The sequence below is a fragment of the Manis javanica genome, chromosome 14 (genome assembly GCF_040802235.1).
Source record: "Manis javanica isolate MJ-LG chromosome 14, MJ_LKY, whole genome shotgun sequence".
In the NCBI taxonomy this organism is placed as follows: domain Eukaryota; kingdom Metazoa; phylum Chordata; class Mammalia; order Pholidota; family Manidae; genus Manis; species Manis javanica.
The window spans coordinates 56,377,750-56,395,808 of record NC_133169.1 but is presented as its reverse complement, the minus strand read 5'-3'; the positions used below and the strand labels follow the sequence as shown (position 1 = coordinate 56,395,808).

The 18,059-nt window shown below is 37.6% G+C and overlaps 1 long non-coding RNA gene across 1 annotated transcript; it reads left to right on the top strand.

Annotated features, from left to right (window-relative positions):
• The first annotated feature begins 5,794 nt into the window (after positions 1 to 5,794).
• On the top strand, positions 5,795 to 13,698 carry LOC108387815 (uncharacterized). Its single transcript, XR_001850915.3, has 3 exons — positions 5,795 to 5,882; positions 8,320 to 8,377; positions 13,431 to 13,698. It is a non-coding gene; the product is annotated as an uncharacterized lncRNA (long non-coding RNA).
• Positions 13,699 to 18,059: the final 4,361 nt, after the last annotated feature.

The following is an 18,059-nucleotide window of genomic DNA, read 5'->3' as shown; positions in this document are numbered from 1 at the left end:
AAAAAACTAGAAGATTGAGAATGGAGGGGAATATATAATAAAATAATTTAGTAAACTGCTCTCATCAGATTTTTAGATGAAAAGCCCCAAATTGCTCCTAGGAATTTACCCAAAGAAAACAATTTCTCAGATTAAAAAAGACATATACATCCCTATGTTTATCACAGCACTATTTACAATAGCCAAGAAATGGAAGCCACCTAAGTGTCCATCAGTAGATGAATGGATAAAGAAGATGTGGTACATATACACAAGGGAATACTATTCAGCCATAAGAAAGAAACAAATACTACCATTTGCAACAACATGGATGGAGCTAGAGGGTATTTTGTTCAGTGAAATAAGTCAGGCAGAGAAAGACAAATGCCAAATGATTTCCCACATTTATGGAGTATAACAATGAAGCAAAACTGAAGGAACAAAATAGCAGCAGACTCACAGACTCCAAGAAGGAACTAGTGGTTACCAAAGGGGAGGGGTGTGGGAGGGTGGATGGGGAGGGAGAGAGAATGGGATTGTGGAGTATCATGATTGGTGCACATGGTGTGTGTGGGGTCTCAGGGAAGACAGTGTAGCTCAGAGAAGACAAACAGGGACTCTGTGGCATCTTACTACACTGATGGACAGTGACTGCAATGGGGTATGGAGGGGATTTGATAATATGGGTAAATGTAGTAACCACATTGTTTCTCTTGTGAAACCTTCATAAGAGTGTATATCAATGATACCTTAATAAAAAAAAGAAAAGCCCCAAATTAAAATTAAAAAAACAAACACTAGGTTTGTCCTGGTAAAATTTCAGAACCCAAACAATAAAAAGACTATACTAAAACACTTCAGAGACAGTGTGCCAATAAGAAAACAGAAGCAGATTAACACTGAACTTCTTATATGCAAATAGGGCTGCTAGAAAACAAAGGAACAACATCATTACAATTCTAAAAGCCATTCTTAATCTAGATTTCTATACCCAGCCCAGTTCTTACTAAAAGATATAGCTAGGTATATTTTGAAGAGCATGCACTTGCATCCTTATTCAGGAAAGAAGGTACCACTGGAAAACATCTGAATGTCACAATGAATATGTTTCATTTAATACCTGTGTAGAGAACAGTATACTTAACAGTAAGAGAATATACATTTTTTAAGCTCCATAGAATATTTATAAAAGTTGACCATGTATTAACTGACACACACATACACATACATAAAAACTCAATAAATTCCAAAATAGAGAATTTATTTCTGCTCTAGTTTTCTGACTCTAATGCATAAGAAATTAACCAGAAAAAAAGAAAAATTAACCCTAACCCATTCACTTGAAAATTATTAAGCATCTTTCTATAATAAATACTGAGCAAAATCAAAAGTAAAAGCCAAAAATATAAATGAGTTAAAGCTGAATAACAAGGAAAACACAACCTGTAGGATGTAGCCAAGGGAACATGCAGAAGAAAATCCCAAACCTTAAAAGCATTCATGAGAACATTAAAATTGAATTAAATTATCTAAGTATTAAATTAAGAAACTTAATAAAGGAAAAAATAAAAAGAAATTAGAAATAAAAGATAATTCATAAAATACAAAACCAAAAAAATTAGTAAATAAATATCTGATTAATAAAACAAATCAATGTTGTCTTTTTGAAAGAGAAATTTCTGAAACCCTCAGCAATATAAAAACAAGAAAAACAGCATCTCTGGAAAGATAAACACAAATGACAAGGACTTTATAAGCTGAGCTAAGAGGTTTGAAATATATTCTGAAGGGCACTGTAGGGATTTGTGAGGAGAGGAATGACATAGATTTGTGGTTTTGAGGGAAATCCCTCCTATAATAATGTGAAGAGAAGATAAGAGAATGAAGCCAGAGATACCAGCAAGCAGGCTTTGCAAGAACCCCAATCAAGGAGTGGCAGTAAGAATAGAAGGTAGCAGAAGGAAGCCAAGAAGGATTCAAGAATGAATTAAGTACAGTCTCTGGTGACTAATTGGATAGTAGGTGTAAGGAAGACAGAGGAGAAGCAGGCTTGTGGGTAAAAATGGGTATTTCATGTTTGGACATGTTGAAATTGAGGTATCCTTAAGTCATCCAGGTTGAGATGTCAGTCATTTTGGAGGAGGTCTGGATTAGATATATAAATTTGGCTTTAATCTGGGTCCAAGACTGATTAATTGTTAGCCCAAGAATAAATTTAGTGCTAACGATGATCAGTGTAATATCAAATTGAAGACATGGGTTTGGAAGGACTGTGAGAGGAGAAGATTGAGCAGCAATAAATACAAGGAAAATCAGCGATGTGTGCCGTGGGCATAGGCAAGAGGTACGGTGGCAGGTGTGCAGTGCATCGGCTCACCCTGTTATAAATAGTAGCTGAGCCATGGGTGAGGATGAGTTTACCCCCAGTCAGCAGGTAGCATGAGAAAAAAATAGTGAATAGGAGCATCCAACGGATCACCAATATTTAAGGACTGTGTAAGAGATCTGTCTGCACATGGTTTCAGCAAGTTTTATCAGCCTGGTGTTTTAAGCATTTCACCCTTATCACAAGGAAACACAAGGAGCTGCAGGAGTTGTGGCTCTAAAGTAATGAGGTGATCTGAAAGCTACATGCACCAATTGACTTCACTGCTTTCTAGCTTCACCCACAAGAATGTGAGCTCGAAAAATTGTAATCACCATAGAACTCCTATCCATTGCCTATGCCTTTTATCCAAGCCTCATGTATTTTAGATCCTGTAACTTGGCACTAAGTGAATTTCCAGAACAAATGCTTTCTGTGGCTACCCTCAATACAGTTCATTGATTTTTTTTCTCCATCCAATAAAGACAGAAATAGCCCACTATCCTTACTAAATTTAAATTAGTTTAAAATTTTATGTACTAATACTGAGCTTTTAGGCATAAGACGGCCCAAATCAGAAGTGGGAAGAGATTTTCATAAACATCCTAGAACATAAGGTGAAACTGATCATTACAGTACTTTAGAAGCTTAATGTTTAATTCATGTTGCTCATGAATAAGGAAATATTTTTATTGCATGAGGCTATCATGAGAAACCTTATGCTGGAAGTCAGAAAGCATGGGTTTTAGTCTGCCATGTATTAATAACTGCTGTGAAACTTTGAGTTAGTTAATTGGTTTGCTGGGATTACCAACTTATCCCCCTTTGCCTCAGACTTTCTCAGTTTTATCACTAAAAGCACTGTAGCCCAGAAAAGCTGCAGCCCTGGGGAAATCAGGATGGTTGGTCACTGTATTCATTACTATCTCTGACCTTTAATTTCTTTATTTGTAAAATGGGGTAACTAGAACGAATGACCTGCAAAATCTTAGTTCTAAAATTCTAAAGACAGATCAATTATATGAGTTGAAAAGGTGTCTGCTTGCATGATACAATTTTCCCTGCACCAAAAGACCGATCTATTCAAATATTCTGCCTTGGCCCTAGAACAGTATTTTAAATCCCCAAGATTCAATCCAACAAGATTACAGAGACAGATCGCAACCTCACTATCAAACAGAGACGGATTAACATTTTTCAGGGACCTACAGCCAGGAAAAACTAGGAGATGCAGAAGCAAAGGGCAGTGCTTGGGCTGAGAGAGTGCCCCATTTTGAGACTTAGAGGCTTCCACTTCACCGTGCTGCCTTCCTGGCCCAGCCAACAACAGACTTCTATTTAGTGGTCATCAACAAAACTCAACAGAGATCAGCCTCCATTTAGAATGAAAATAGGGCTTTGTGAATCCATGAACCAGGATGCAGTGATCTGGTTCGTAGGGGACTAGTCAAAATAAAAGAGACGCTTTCTCTAGCTGAGACGAAGAGGTTGATTATATCTGCAACTCCCAGTATTGAATCACTAGGAAAAACAACAAAGGTCCAAAAGAGCACATGCAGTTGCTTTCCTGTGCCCCTTCCCAGGAACAACCATCATCAGACAATGCCCTTCTTCTGAAAACACCAGCACTTTTCAGTGATAACATCGAAGTTTAGTAGCATCATCATTTGGGAGGCATTTTACAGCACCGAAAGAAAACTGACCTGCTCCTTTTTAGGAAAGAGTTCACCAAATCTAACAAAAGTTTTTCTAAAGGAAAAGCTGGAAAACTAAATCCCACACAATAAGATCCTGAAGTTCATGCCTTACAGCCACTGACTTGTTAAGTCAACTTAAATAACTGACAGTTGAATCAGATGTTCTTACCCGAATATCTCCAGCAGCAAAACAAGACCACAGTATCTTCTTAAGGCTCTAAATTATGGTCAATGTATTCTTAAAAGAATGGGAGCTGGTTAATAGATGTGTCTAATTCCAGAAAGATATGGACATAATTTACTAATTAGAATCTGGGAAATTAAAATTTTAGTACATGGAAGACAAAAGGTAATAGCAATTTTTTGCCTACCGAGAATCATATAAAAAGTGGGTTTAAATTTATCATGTTTCTCTCCTGCTTAAATATAGCTTCCTACATCCCACACACAACAAAAGTCCAAATTCCTCAGACTGTTAATACTTGAGATGCACCACTGTTTATTCCATCCTAGATTTCCAAGCTCATTGCACATTTCTGAGCTCAAACCTTGCTACCTGCTCTGCTCTAACCATCATTCCCTGAGTAGTCACATGTCTTTTCATCTCTGTGCCTCACTGTACAGCACTGTCCACCTGGACGGCCCTCCTCACTTCTGTCTTCCTTCTGGAATCCTGCTCATCCTTCCATCTCCGTCCCTTCACAAAACTCTTCCTGAGTTCTCCAGCCCAAAGTGATTTCTCCTGCTCTAAATTCCTACAGCACATATTTAAAAGCCTGCGTTAGGCAGGTAATAACCTAGTGTCTTAGCTGTTTTTTTTTAACACGTATGTGTCTTGTCACCCCAACTAGATGCCTCTGTCTTTGAAGGCAGTAACTTTTCTACCTTGTATTTCCCTTCTCTATTGTTAAATTGAAACAGTGCACTGTACTGAGCCCTGCATCAGGTCACTGGAGCATGTCCTTCCCTGGCGATTAGGAGACTTGTTCATTGGTCTGAAACAATCTAAAGAAAGAATAATTGAAGTAGGAGGGATAATAACAGACTCCAGAAAGATAATAATAGCTAATAGATAGGTAATAATAGATAATAATACTAGACTCCAGCAGGATTCTAAAATTAGATAACACTGATAAGCCACTTGTCCTCAGCCAAACAGAAGCTGGGATGGAAAGTTCAGTGTGTATGACAATAACTGTCGATTGAGGAATGGGAATATTTAGCCAAGGAATCTATTGGGCTGTAGTTATGTCAAACACTGATTCAGAGGTATCACTAATTTTTGTAGGGAATTGTCATAGTCACTAATAGGAAAGGAAAATCAGATTGAGGGCTCTACTACAAACCTAGCCAAAGCTAGAACAAGCTCAATTTCCTCCTTTCACTTTTCTTATTAAATTTATCCTCACAAGACACTGTTTTGGCAGAATAATTGAGTGTATTTATTGCAAGACTGAGGGAAGATTAGAATCTGCAAGTGAATGATGAAATTTGCTCAATGACTATTAGCAAATTTCAGTGAAGACATGAACACATGAGGGATGTAAAAGAGACTGACAGTTTATAAATGAGCTTTCACAACTTCCTGGTAGGGGCTCACTTTCAGATACGTTGTCTTACCCAGAGCCCCATGAAGATTCCATATGTCTTGCTTCTCTCTTTCTCCCTCTATTTTTAGTATTTCAGTTCCTGCAAAACACAGAGAACTGTGCTGTGAAGCGAAAGTGAATTTAATATGCAAGCTCAGCAGCACCAAATATGAAACAGAATTACCAGTGAGAAAGAATTTCTCAAAAGGAAAGAAACTAGATGACGAGTAAGAAGGAATCACTTTCAGGAAGGTACGCTTCATTGCATTCTTTTTTAAAGACTTGATTTTTTAAGAGCAGTTTTAGGTATACAACAAAATTGTTCGGGAGGTACAGAGATGTCCCATATACCGCTGCCCCCATGCATGCATAGTTTCTCCCATCAACAGCTTCATTCACCAGAGTGGCTTACTTTATATTTTTCTTACCAAGGATGAACCTACATTGACACATCATAATCACCCAGTCTGCAGTGTATTTTAGGGTTCATTCTTGATGTTCTACATTCTGTAGATTTGGACATATGCATACTGACATGTATCCACCATTAAAATGTCATACAGAATATCTTCGCTGCCCTAAAAACCCTCTGTGCTCTACCTCTTCATCTCTCCCCACCCTTCCCCCCAACTAGAAGCCTCTGATCTTTTTATTGTCTCCACAGTGTTTCCTTTTCCAGAATGTCATATATTTGGAATCATACAGTATATGAGTTTTCAGATTTGCTTCACTTAGTAATATGTGCTTAAGATCTCTCCAGGTCTTTTCATGGTTTGATAGATCATTTCCTTTCAGTGCTGAATAATATTCCTTGTCTGGGTATACATATATATATATATATATATATATATATATATATATATATATATATATATATATATATATACCATGGCTTACTTATTGATTCACTTAACTGAAGGACATTCAGATTGCTTCCAAGTTCTGACAGTCATACATAAAACTGCTGTAAACATCCATGTGTAGGTTATGTGTAGACATAGTTTCAATTCCTTTGGGTAAATACTAAGAAACATGATTGCTGGGTCATAGGGTTAAGAGTATGTTAAGTTTTCTCAGAAACCATCAAACAGTCTTCCAAAGTAGCTACAGCATTTTGCATTCCCACCAGCAATGTGTGAGAGTTCCTGCTGCTCGACATCCTCCACAGCATTTGGTGCTGTAAGTATTCGGGATCAGGGCTATTCTAATAGGTACGTAGTTGTAGCTCATTGCATTTTTTCATCTGTTTATTTGCCATCTGTGTATCTTCTTTGGTGGGGTATCTGTTAAAGTCTTTGGCTCATTCGTTAAATCAATTTGTTTTCTTAATGAGTTTTAAAAGTTCTTTTTATATTTTGGATAATAATCATTTTCCAGATTTACCTTTTATAGATATATTCTCCAAGTCTGTGGCTTGTCTTTTAATTCTCTTGATATTGTCTTCTGCAGAACAGAAATTTTTAATTTTAATCAAGTTCAGCTTATCCATTATTTCTTCAATGGATAGAGTCTTTGGCATTGTATCTAAGACATCATACCCACGGTCATCTAGTATTTTTCCTATGTTAATTTCTAGAAGTCTTAAAGTTCTGTGTTTTATATTTATATCTATGACCTGTTTTGAGTTAATTTTTGTAAAGGCTATAAGATCTGTTTCTAGATTCATTTCTTTGCCTGTGGATGTCAATTTATCCTAGCATTATTTGTTGAAGGGACTGTTTTCCTCCATTATATTACCTTTGCTCCTTTGATTATAAGAGTCTATTTGTGGGCTCTCCATTTATTCCACTGATACATTTATTATTTCACCAATACCACACTGTCTTTATTACTGTAGCTTTATAGTAAGTCATGAAGTTGGGTAGTGTTAGTCTTCCAACTTCAATATTGTGTTACTTATTCTGGGTCTTTTGCCTTTCCATATAAACTTTAGAATCAGTTTGTTAACATTCATAAGATAATTTTCTGGAGTTTTTAGTAGGTTTGCATTGAGTCTACAGATCAGGTTGGGAAGAACTGCCATCTTGACAATTTTGAAATCCTCCTACCCATGACCATACAATCTCTCTCCATTTATTTATTTCTTTGATTTCCTTCATCAGTTTGTTGTTTTCCTCATATAGATCTCATACATACTTTGTCAGACTTATATCTAAGTAATTTTGGGGGGTGCTGATGCAAATGGTATTGTTTTTAATTTCAAATCCTACATGTTCATTCTTGGTATACAGGAAAGCCATTGACTTTTGCATATTAACCTTGTATCCTGCAACCTTGCTATAATCACTTATTAGTTACAAGAATTTTTTTTAAATTCTTTAAGATTTTCTACATAGACAATCATTTCATCTACAAAGACAGCTTTATGTCTTCCTTCTGAACCTTTTATTTCCTTGTATGCCTCTCATTTCCTTTTCCTGTCTTACTGTATTACTATAACTTTCACCACAATGTTGAGGAGTGATGAGAGACATCCTTGACTTGTACCTGTTCTTAGTGGCAAAGCTGTTGAGTTTCTCACCGTTAAGTATGATGTTAACTGTAGGAATTTTTTGTAGTCTTAATCAAGTTGAGTAAGTTTCCCTCTATCCTGAGTTTACTGAGAGCATTTTATCATGAATGGGTGTTGGATTCTGTCAAAAACTTTTTCTGCATCTATTGATATGATCATGTGATTTTCCTCTTTTAGCCCGCTGCTGGGATGGATTACATTGGCTTCCAAATGTTGAACTGGCCTTGCATACTGAGTAAGTTTCACTTGATCGTGGTATATAATTCTTTTTATACTTTTTGGATTAATTTGATTAAATTTTTATAAAATTATTGGACCTACAAATAAAACAGTATAGAGACTCCCAAACAATTTCTGTTTCCAAAAATAAGAGTTTTGATTCCTCACGTGAAAAGCAGAATGTCCACAGCAGTCTAAAAGACTGTTGTCAGCCATACCTAAATAAAATTCTATACAAAAAAAAAAAAAAGAAATAGGCCTTCATATCACATCATATCATTGCCCAAAGTAAGACTAATTCTAACATCATTTAACACATTTGCTCACAGGAGCTCCATATTCTTCCAGGCCATCAGGCTTCCTCTGACCTTGAACTTCTCCCTCCTCAGCATAGAGAGAGACTTTTTCTGCCATTTCACTAATGGTATTTTCAACATGTGATATTCCTCACCAAATTGTTCTACTGCTTTCTACCCTTTAAATGCCCAACTCTGCATTAACCCCTTTTCTCTTCCATATCTGAAAGGAGCAGATGGTCTAGCCAGTGAACCAACAGGTATCCTTATGAACCGCTGCCCTTGTTAGATTCTGATTGGCAGTCCTTTTCCCGATCTCTTTCAAACGTTTCACTGCAATATGTGATTTTCAAGCTCCTGGCCCAACTCTTGCTGGACATCCTACAAATTCCCTTTTCTCTCTCAGCATGTTTCTGTGCCTCCCTTCCCTACCTCTCTTTCAGGTAAAGTAGTGCCACGTATCTCTCCTAAGCGAACCCAGTCTCTGGTTTCCTTGATTTATCTCCTCTTTCTTCGTCAGCCTGGCTCCACTAACCATTCCCTCTCTTGCGCCTTTTTCCTGACAGTCTTTCTCATCATTCCCTGTTCCCTGCCTAAAACTGTGTATAGGTCTTTCTGTTCTTTTTTTTTTTTTTTTAAGTTTCAACCCTGTGTGATAGGAAAACATTTTTCATTTTATCTCTTGATTTCTTTATACTCCCTGGTTTTTCTTTCTTTCTTTACCAAGAGAAATGAAAAAAGAAAGTCCAAAAAGAGACTTGTCTAAGAGGCATTACTATAATAACTAAAAGCAACTTAAATGCCCATCAATAACTGGATGGATATACAAATCGTGCTTATATCTATACAATTGAATATTACCCAGAATTTAAAAGATGCCAATTATTGATATACTCAGTCGTATGGATGAATCTCAAAAGCATAATATTTACAGGGGTGGAAAAAACTCAGAAACCAAAAAGTACATACTATCTGATTCCATTTGTATGAAGTGCAAGCAAGAGCAGACAAATCTAATATGTGGTGAGAGAGTTTGGAAGAACGATGGTCTCTGGGGTCAGGGAAAGAAGGTAATTGATTAGATGGAGGAAAGAAAACTTCCAGGGTGATAGAGACATTATTCTATATATTTTGTGTATATTGTATAATCTTGTGCATTTATCAAAATACATTAAACTGAAAACTTAAGATCAATCCACTTTTTATATGTAAATATATCTCTATAAAAAATTTTAAAAGTAAAGCTAACTCAAAAACAGAAAAAAAGTGAAAATGTATGTGTATATATGCCATATATTCCTCAAAGATTGTATCTGGATTTTACTTGTGGTATATCTTATCATATCCAATGATTCATGCCCCTCAGGTACTTACAAAGCTTAACAAATTATTGATTTCAAGATATGCTCTTACAAGCCACACTGTTTCAGTCTTCAATAATGATTCATCATATTTGGGAGACTAGCACTGCTGTTTGCATGTATTGATATCCAAGTCGAGGAGCTTTTCTTTGAAGTTATTAAGAGGTTGGTAAGAAATAAGGCACTTGAGGAAACAAGTAGAAGTTAAGCTCCAGAAGGACCTAACCATGTTTGCCTGTTCACCACTGTGTTTCTAATGCCAGAACATAGCATTATGTACTTGTAGAATAAATGAACAAGACAGGATGGGTAGAAAAATCCCCAAGTCAGCTACTCAGCCAATAAAAGAATTAATTTTAGATATGTTGAAATATTGTGTAGACTATATTATGGATTTTGCATCATTGTCACGTTCCTAAGTATGTTATAGAAAAAGAGGAGTGCTAGATAATAGGAGAATGCTAAATGCTTTCACTATTCATTAATAATGTTAAGCTGATTTTAGACACTCAGGTCTGAGACATGAATATTATCTTAGGTATTCTTATTCAACTTGACAATCATATTCTGAAGGTACTAGGTTGATAATTTAGCTATTGTCCTCACAGAAAACATGTCAGGTGACCTCTAAATTATGCTTCAGTCTCTCTAGAGCTATCAAGGCACTAACTGAAAACAAACTTACTCTATTTTGCTTGGGATCTACCATCTACCATGGGTCTACCAGCCACCCTGGGATGCACAGCTGTTCTTTTGCTACACCCCAATCTGTATCAAATTATCTCAAAGGCATTCCAACTTTAAGTTTTCATAAATTAATTCTAAAATTAAGTTCTCATAAATTTATTCTAAAATAAAGATATCTTGCATTTAACCCTGTGGGAGAGGTACCAAAAAATATCCCTAAACCTATCAAGCTCGGAAAGTCTTACATGTATGTATTAGAAAGAAAAAAGAAGACTGGAAACCTAAATAGCTGGAATGGGTCGGGGAGAGAGAAAGACAAGAATTAAAGAAGATGGCAGGCAAAAGGATGATATGCAACTTAGCCTTGGAAATGAGATACAAACAGCCTACAGCCCACCTCACACTACTACTTCAAGCAGTCCCACAGGGAGCAGAGAGAAGACAAACGGGGCTTCTTATTTACTTTGTCTTTCCCATTCCTAAATCCCATTCCTAAAACTGGCTTCATTGCCCATCCCCTGAAGGGGAAAACATTCCATGGAAGACCTACTTTCATTTGCTCAAACCTCCATGCCAATTTGCAGACATCATGCACGTGTGCTCAGCCTTTGGCGACCATAGCTGAGTGAACTGGAAAACAGGAGAGAGCTCCTCTCGCACCTAGGGACCTTTTTGTCAGTTCTGGCTCAATGTGGTGTTTGGTATGCAGCATTCTCTTCTGAATTTAGACCACAACACACTGCAAGCTCAGAGTCACACAGTAAGTAAGCAGGGGTAGCAGCTCCTGAGCTGGGGCTCCCCGCACTCCCGCCTGCAGAAGGCCTCTACCGTGTGCGCTCTGACATACATCCTTTGTTCTTTTCACCTTCAAAATTAAAGCTTATTTCCACAATGGGCTCCTGCTCAGGGCTCAGCTGAGGTGAGCATCAGACGCAGGGCCAGGCCACCCAGGCTGACCCACTGCAAATGATCTCCCTTCCTCCTCAGTCCCACACAGGGTCCCATATTGTATACAAGGAAAAAGTTCAAAGGCATTTCAATTAAATTTAGGAAGCTCTTTTTCTCTGTAAGGGATATTTCTGGATCAGTATTTTCAGCTTCATGTATACATTTTTTTTAATGGACTTTAAAAATTTTTTAGGCTTTCCTAAAAGTTGAATCTTCTGTAATTTTTAATTATAATCCTTCCTTCTCTTAATAAAACTTCTGAAAAGGCTGCCTTGCTTAACTTCAAAACAGCTAGGGCCTCAGCACACTCCCTACAGCATTTCATAACCTATTTAATTAGGCCCTCTTCCAGCATCCACAACCCCTCAGTCAGTCTGGCTTTTTTTCCATATCCATGAATGCCAAAATTATCTCAGAGTATTTTATACACGTGCTAAAATATCTGCAAGGGAACATTTTAACCTGCAGGAGAACAGTCAGTACAAATTGAGTCCATTTGCGTCCTCCATACCCTCGGGTGAACGTCCTTGTCCAGGCTTTTCCCCTCCACGTTTTGCTTATAAGACAGACAGCAGAGAATTTTGTTGCCTACCCAAAAATGGGAACATGGGACCTCAGATTCAACAGGAGAAGAAAAAGTAAATCATTACCAAATGCCTGCTGTGCACAAGGCATTAGTGATAGGTGTTTTATCTGCATTTTTTCCATTAATTCTCAAAATACCTGTATGAGGCAAATACATTAATTTCCATTTTGCAGATGATAGAACTACAACATTGAGAGGTTGAGAGTTCTACCTGATTCCACTACACTGCATTACCTCTTCAATTCACCAGACTGTTTATATTAAACCGGAGCAAGTAGCAACAGTGGCCCTAAGGAACTTGGTCCTGTCTTGGCCAGGATCACAAAGGCTGTGACAGTGAAAAGTGGCTACATTTTCCTCTTCTGAGCTGAGCGAGGTCACAGGACAGCCACATTGCCTGACGCCATGTGCTGAGACAGTAAAGGGTACAGGCATCCGGTCACAGCCACGTTTGGGTGTCAGTTGGCTACATGACCCTAGGGCTGTTCTTGTATTCATTACTTCACACATTCATTCCATGAGTATTTATTGAGCACTTTATATGTGCCAGGCATTCTTCTAGATGCTGAGAATACAGCAGTGACCAAAGCAGGTCAGGCTCTCACAGAGCCTACATACTCATGGAACTAAAACATCATGCCTCCACGTTCTCCCTGTTTGAAAAGGAGTAGCGGCATGCCCCTCATGGGCTGTGCTACAGGTCAGTTCATATATAGTGCAGGCACATAGTGAGCCCTCAGGAATGTCAGTTACTATTGTTATCTTAAATGGAAATTATTATTTCTGGCACAAATTGAGCTAAAAATCAATATAGGTGACAACAGTGGGGCTTTTGGTATATGGAGATGGGATGGGAGGTGGAGAACAATCGTCCAGTGAAGTGTCAAGAGTAATTTTCTGTCACATTTAGTTGAGGTGGGAGGGCTCTAATGCATGCTGTTTGGCTATCATTCATTTGAACACTAATGGAAATGTCAGGCTGAATTGAGAGTCTTGTTTCCTCTGAAAGTTTCAGCAAAGAAAATAGTCCTAGGGTTTATTTTTGCCTAGTACAAAAAATTAAGGCCTCCTCAGAGAAAGCAAAGTGCAGGTGTTATGGTAATTATCTTGAATAATGCAAGTATGAGAGGGAGAGCTTTTCAAAATACCTTTTGAAAATTAGCCTTTTTTTTTTCTCTCTCTTTTTTTCAGAAAGCTGGAGCTGTACCTGATACACTTTATAAGCTTTAGGAGCACAGCAGAAGTGCCCAGAACAATGATTTGACTGGTTAACCGCTTCCTAGCTGTCCCAAGCACCTTCTAGTCAATACAATGCCGGGAGAGTGTAGAAGTCAATCCAAGTTTCAGATAATCAACTTCCTGAACTGGGGGGAAGAAAGGGGGTTGGTGGGGAGCACTGGCAAGAAATGAGCTATGGCTAAAAAAGCTTATTAATCTTTTTAACATCTCAAGTAGTAAGATGTATCTCTAACAGTGCAAGCAGTGATTCCAATCTGAAGACCTTTGACTGAAGGTCATGGAATTAAAAATCCATGCATTTTGTAGTTTATTTCTGAGAATATTTTGGTGTTCTTGATCAAAAAAGAAAAAGGATGTCTCATTTCAAACTTGTTCATTGGAAGTTCAAAAAGAAAAAAATGAAATCCTTTCATTTAGCCTGTGTCTTAACTAAATATTAATGAATTGATCTATCTTTGGTTCAGGGTTAACAAGTTAGTCTGCTGGTTATGGTTTTTGAAACACATTTCAATTCAGTTTAAATTCCTGCCCACAAGTCCTAAAAAGATACAAAATTAAGTGAAATCTAAATGAAGACAATGAGGAAAGGCATGAAGGAATTCTTTAGGAGACATTCCTACCAAACATTCCTAACAATAAGAGTCCTGGTTATAACTTAATAATTACAGGATATTTCAATTCACAGGAATCCTCTTTCTTCTTATACAAAATAATGGAACTATGACTCTCCTATCTCCTCAGGAGTGTAGGAGAGAACTAAGAGCTTTGGGTATTTTTCTGAGGTCTATAATCTAGACCCTACAAAGGGGTAGAAAATATTTGGCTGAGAGTTGGGAAGGCCTGCAGACCTCCCTCATAAAAGGGACTCTGAAGGATTACTGTAACTGACTAGGCATCTCTTTTGACTACGCCAGTACAGTTATTAGTTTCCTGAATGGACATCACTGCTGTGTTGATTTTCAACCTGTTTTCTGAGTTCCAGGGCCAGGGAGTCTGGGGGGCACTGATGGGAGTCAGCTGCCTATCTCACTCATGGGAATGAGCACTAACACACGTCACTTGTACCTGAGTCTGAAAGCCACTTGGTCTCCTCCTCTGGTGGGGTATCAAACACCACTGGATTGTTCTGTACGTAAGTGCGTGTGAGTGACAGCATTACCTAGCTTCTCTGCCAGTAGTCCCAAGAAATATCCCAGCACTTTAATAACATGTAAAAGGAAAGGGAAGATATTAAACATGAAATTCTATGAGTTCAGCTTAATTTAAGCCATGACTCTGCCCATAAACGGAAACTGCGAATACACAATAGAAATTAAACACAAAGAACGATTATTTGCTCAGGAAAAGTACACTTGCATATTTGCCAAGGGTGAAAAGTAAAGATGTAATTTTTTTTCCTACTAAGTAACTAGTCATCACGGGTTCCCCAAGGTGACCTTTAGAGGTCAACACCATGGAGGGCAGCTGCCAGGCTAAGCCACAGAGTGAACTTACCCAAAATCATGAGAGAAAGGGCCTGGTCCCACCTTTGAGGCCAGGCAATGTAGCTCCTGAGCATAATTCAACTGTTGCATATAGATGAAGCTCTGGCGTTACAACACCTGAGTTTGGGTCCTTATTGTAGGATCTTAGATACGTCACTTAGCCTCTCTTAGGGTAAAATTAGATAACGTATGTGAGAAACTATGTGTCAGATTTACCAGTAAGCCCAAATCCAAAGTCATGGTGTGGCTGTGCCCAGGAACTGTGAGGTCTAGTGATTCCCAAGTCTATTTCATGATTTGGTTTGCATACAAGTAAGAGGTAGTTAAGTTATAAATGTGAATTGGAAGGTAAATCAGGAAGGAGAAGGAAAATAGGATTAGAGAGAGGAAATTATGTCTAATGTTTAGCCTGAAGCCTCCAGGGTGAGGGGCTAAAGGCCAAGGCTGAGGTATTGTTTTATTCTAAACCTGAGACCACAAATGAGAATGTGTAGAAATACCTGGGAAGTTCCAGAAATAGCTAGAGGAAATTGAAAAAGAGGAAGGACATAATTGGGATGTTCAGCAGTAATGTTTGTAGAGGACTTGATCCAGAGAAGTTGGGGTAAGAAAAATGTCAACATGACTTTGTTTCACTCAAACATAAGCAGCCATTTAATACTCACAGTAGCATGAGGAGGCAAATATTATTATCCCTGTCTACCCCATTTCTGAGCCTCAAAAAGTTTCCATAGCTAAAGTTACTGATACCAATATGTGTGTAAAAAGATTTTAACCAAGGTCTTACTCAAAAGCAAATGTCCTTTCCAGTAGATCACAGTGTCTTAAAGCCTAAATCCTATTCATTTGCCTATTCATGGCTGTAAAATTCTTAGACAACTGAAAGTGATGCTCAATTGTTTTAGATATAGTGGAATTAATAGCATCCAAAAAAAGTGGGGGGTGAACATCAATTGCATTTGTGAACAACCTAGGCATAAAGGTCAGGGAGTTCAAATATTTGTTCTTTCTGTATAAACAGTTTCCTTTCTTAGATTCACGAGAAAACAGAAAGGAAATACTGACAGTGAGATCCTTCTCACTGGTCTTTCTAAAGGTCAAACACTTGATCTAACTCTGATTTTCTTGGGTTGCATGAAAACTGGTGAACTTGGCTTGATTATTGACACTGGCACTTCATGCTGGAGATTTAAGCCATTTTGGCGATGCCTTGGTTTGCCTTGGAGTAAGTAAGCAGCTCTTTTAACAAGTGGCTTTGACTGTTTTGAATGTGGTCACCTTAAGTTATAAAGGAAAACCTCAACAAAGGGGAAATATTTGTTAGCAGTTTTATTTTTACCGCAGGTCACATCTGAGATATCTGGATTTCTTCAGTCCTGAGTGGAACCACACAAATCTTGTCTTTCTCAGAGGAGAGTTCAGTCATTTATCATTAAAGTACAAAGAGGTCTTTTCATGTTTCAGAAATACAGCATGCAGTTCAATGGGGCCGGAATCTCCTGCAACCCTGTTGGGACAGCTTTGCCCAGGGAGATCATGAAGCCTACTTGACACGAGAATTAGTCTTCACATTTATGTTTATGCATCTCTTCCTATTTATGGAGAATGCTTCATATGGTCACACCCATTTTCACAAAGTGCTTTCACATAATTTTCTCACTTGAGTCTCATCAATTCTTTGTGGTTTTGGAAAGGCAGATAACACTGTCCTCACTCTAAAGATAAGGAAACTTGAGTCCAAGAAAACTTACTTGATATAATAAAGGTCTTTAGGCTAACAAATAGCAAGGCTATTATGACTCTTATTCTATATGCTGTTTTATGACTGCTCTGTTTACCTATTGCTGTGTAACAAACAACCCCAAACTTGGCGCTCACAGATTCAGTTATATTTGGAATTTGGACAGGGCACAGTGCAGATACCTCTCTCTGCTCAATGGCTAAGAGCTCAGCTAGGAAGAATGGTTGGGGGTGACTAAAATGAAAGGGGTTGGAAACATCTAGAAGCTTCTTTACTCACATGGCTGGTGCCTGGAGAAGGATGGCTAAAATGCTCAATTATAACTGTAAGCCAGAACACCTACATACACTAGCTCTCAGTGTGACTTGGCCCCCTCTCAGCATGACATCCATGTACTGAGGAGCATACCAAAAGGGAATGTCCAGGGGTAGAGTATTTCAGGAGGACTGTGTAGAAGCTGAATGGCTCAGATGCTACGCAGTGTATTACACTGGTTATAAATGAGTCGTTGAGCCCAAATTCCAAATTCAATGGAAGGGTATCATTGGTGGAGAAGTGGAAAGGTCCCATTCAGAAGAATACTTGGGATAGGAGATCTTCTATCCCATCTTTGAAACTACAATCTTCCACTGTAAATACAAATACATTTCCTATACAAATAACATGAGATGAAAGAAAGAATATCTGACATAGAGCTTGAAATCATTATGAAACAAACAAGCAAATATTAAGAGCATTCCTACATACCAACAAAAACAGGTAAAGAAATTAAGCAGGGGAGGAAGAAAATTACATCCCATTTATATCAGCACAACAAAATATAAATGGATTTAGAAAAATGTTAAAAATGTATGCAGGACTCATATGAAGAAAATGTTAATTATGCTGAAATACAGTTAAAAACTAAAATAAATGGAGAGATAAATTATGTTCCTTAGTAGTATCATTTCTGACCAAATGTAATACATCATCTTTCTGAACAATATTTCTGCTACAAATATAACTTAATTCCAAGAAAAAGCCAAATTTGGTAATACTAAAATAAAGTTCATTAGGAAAAATAAAAGTATTAGAATAATCATTAGCATTGTTCAATAAAGAATAAAGAAATAAAAAACATACCACATAGTAAAATATTATGAAATTGCAATAATTTAAATAGAAAAACTTCTGATAGTTATTTGGATAGCCATATGCCTCAGACAGTCCAAGTACGCCTCTTGTCCCAATGGAATTATAATTCCTCTGAAAAGTGTCCTGGTTTAGATAAGTTTTATGGCCATTATCCAATAAATCATAAACATTTATTTCTACTTCCTTCCCAAGCCCCTTAAATGACAGTAAATACATATTTTA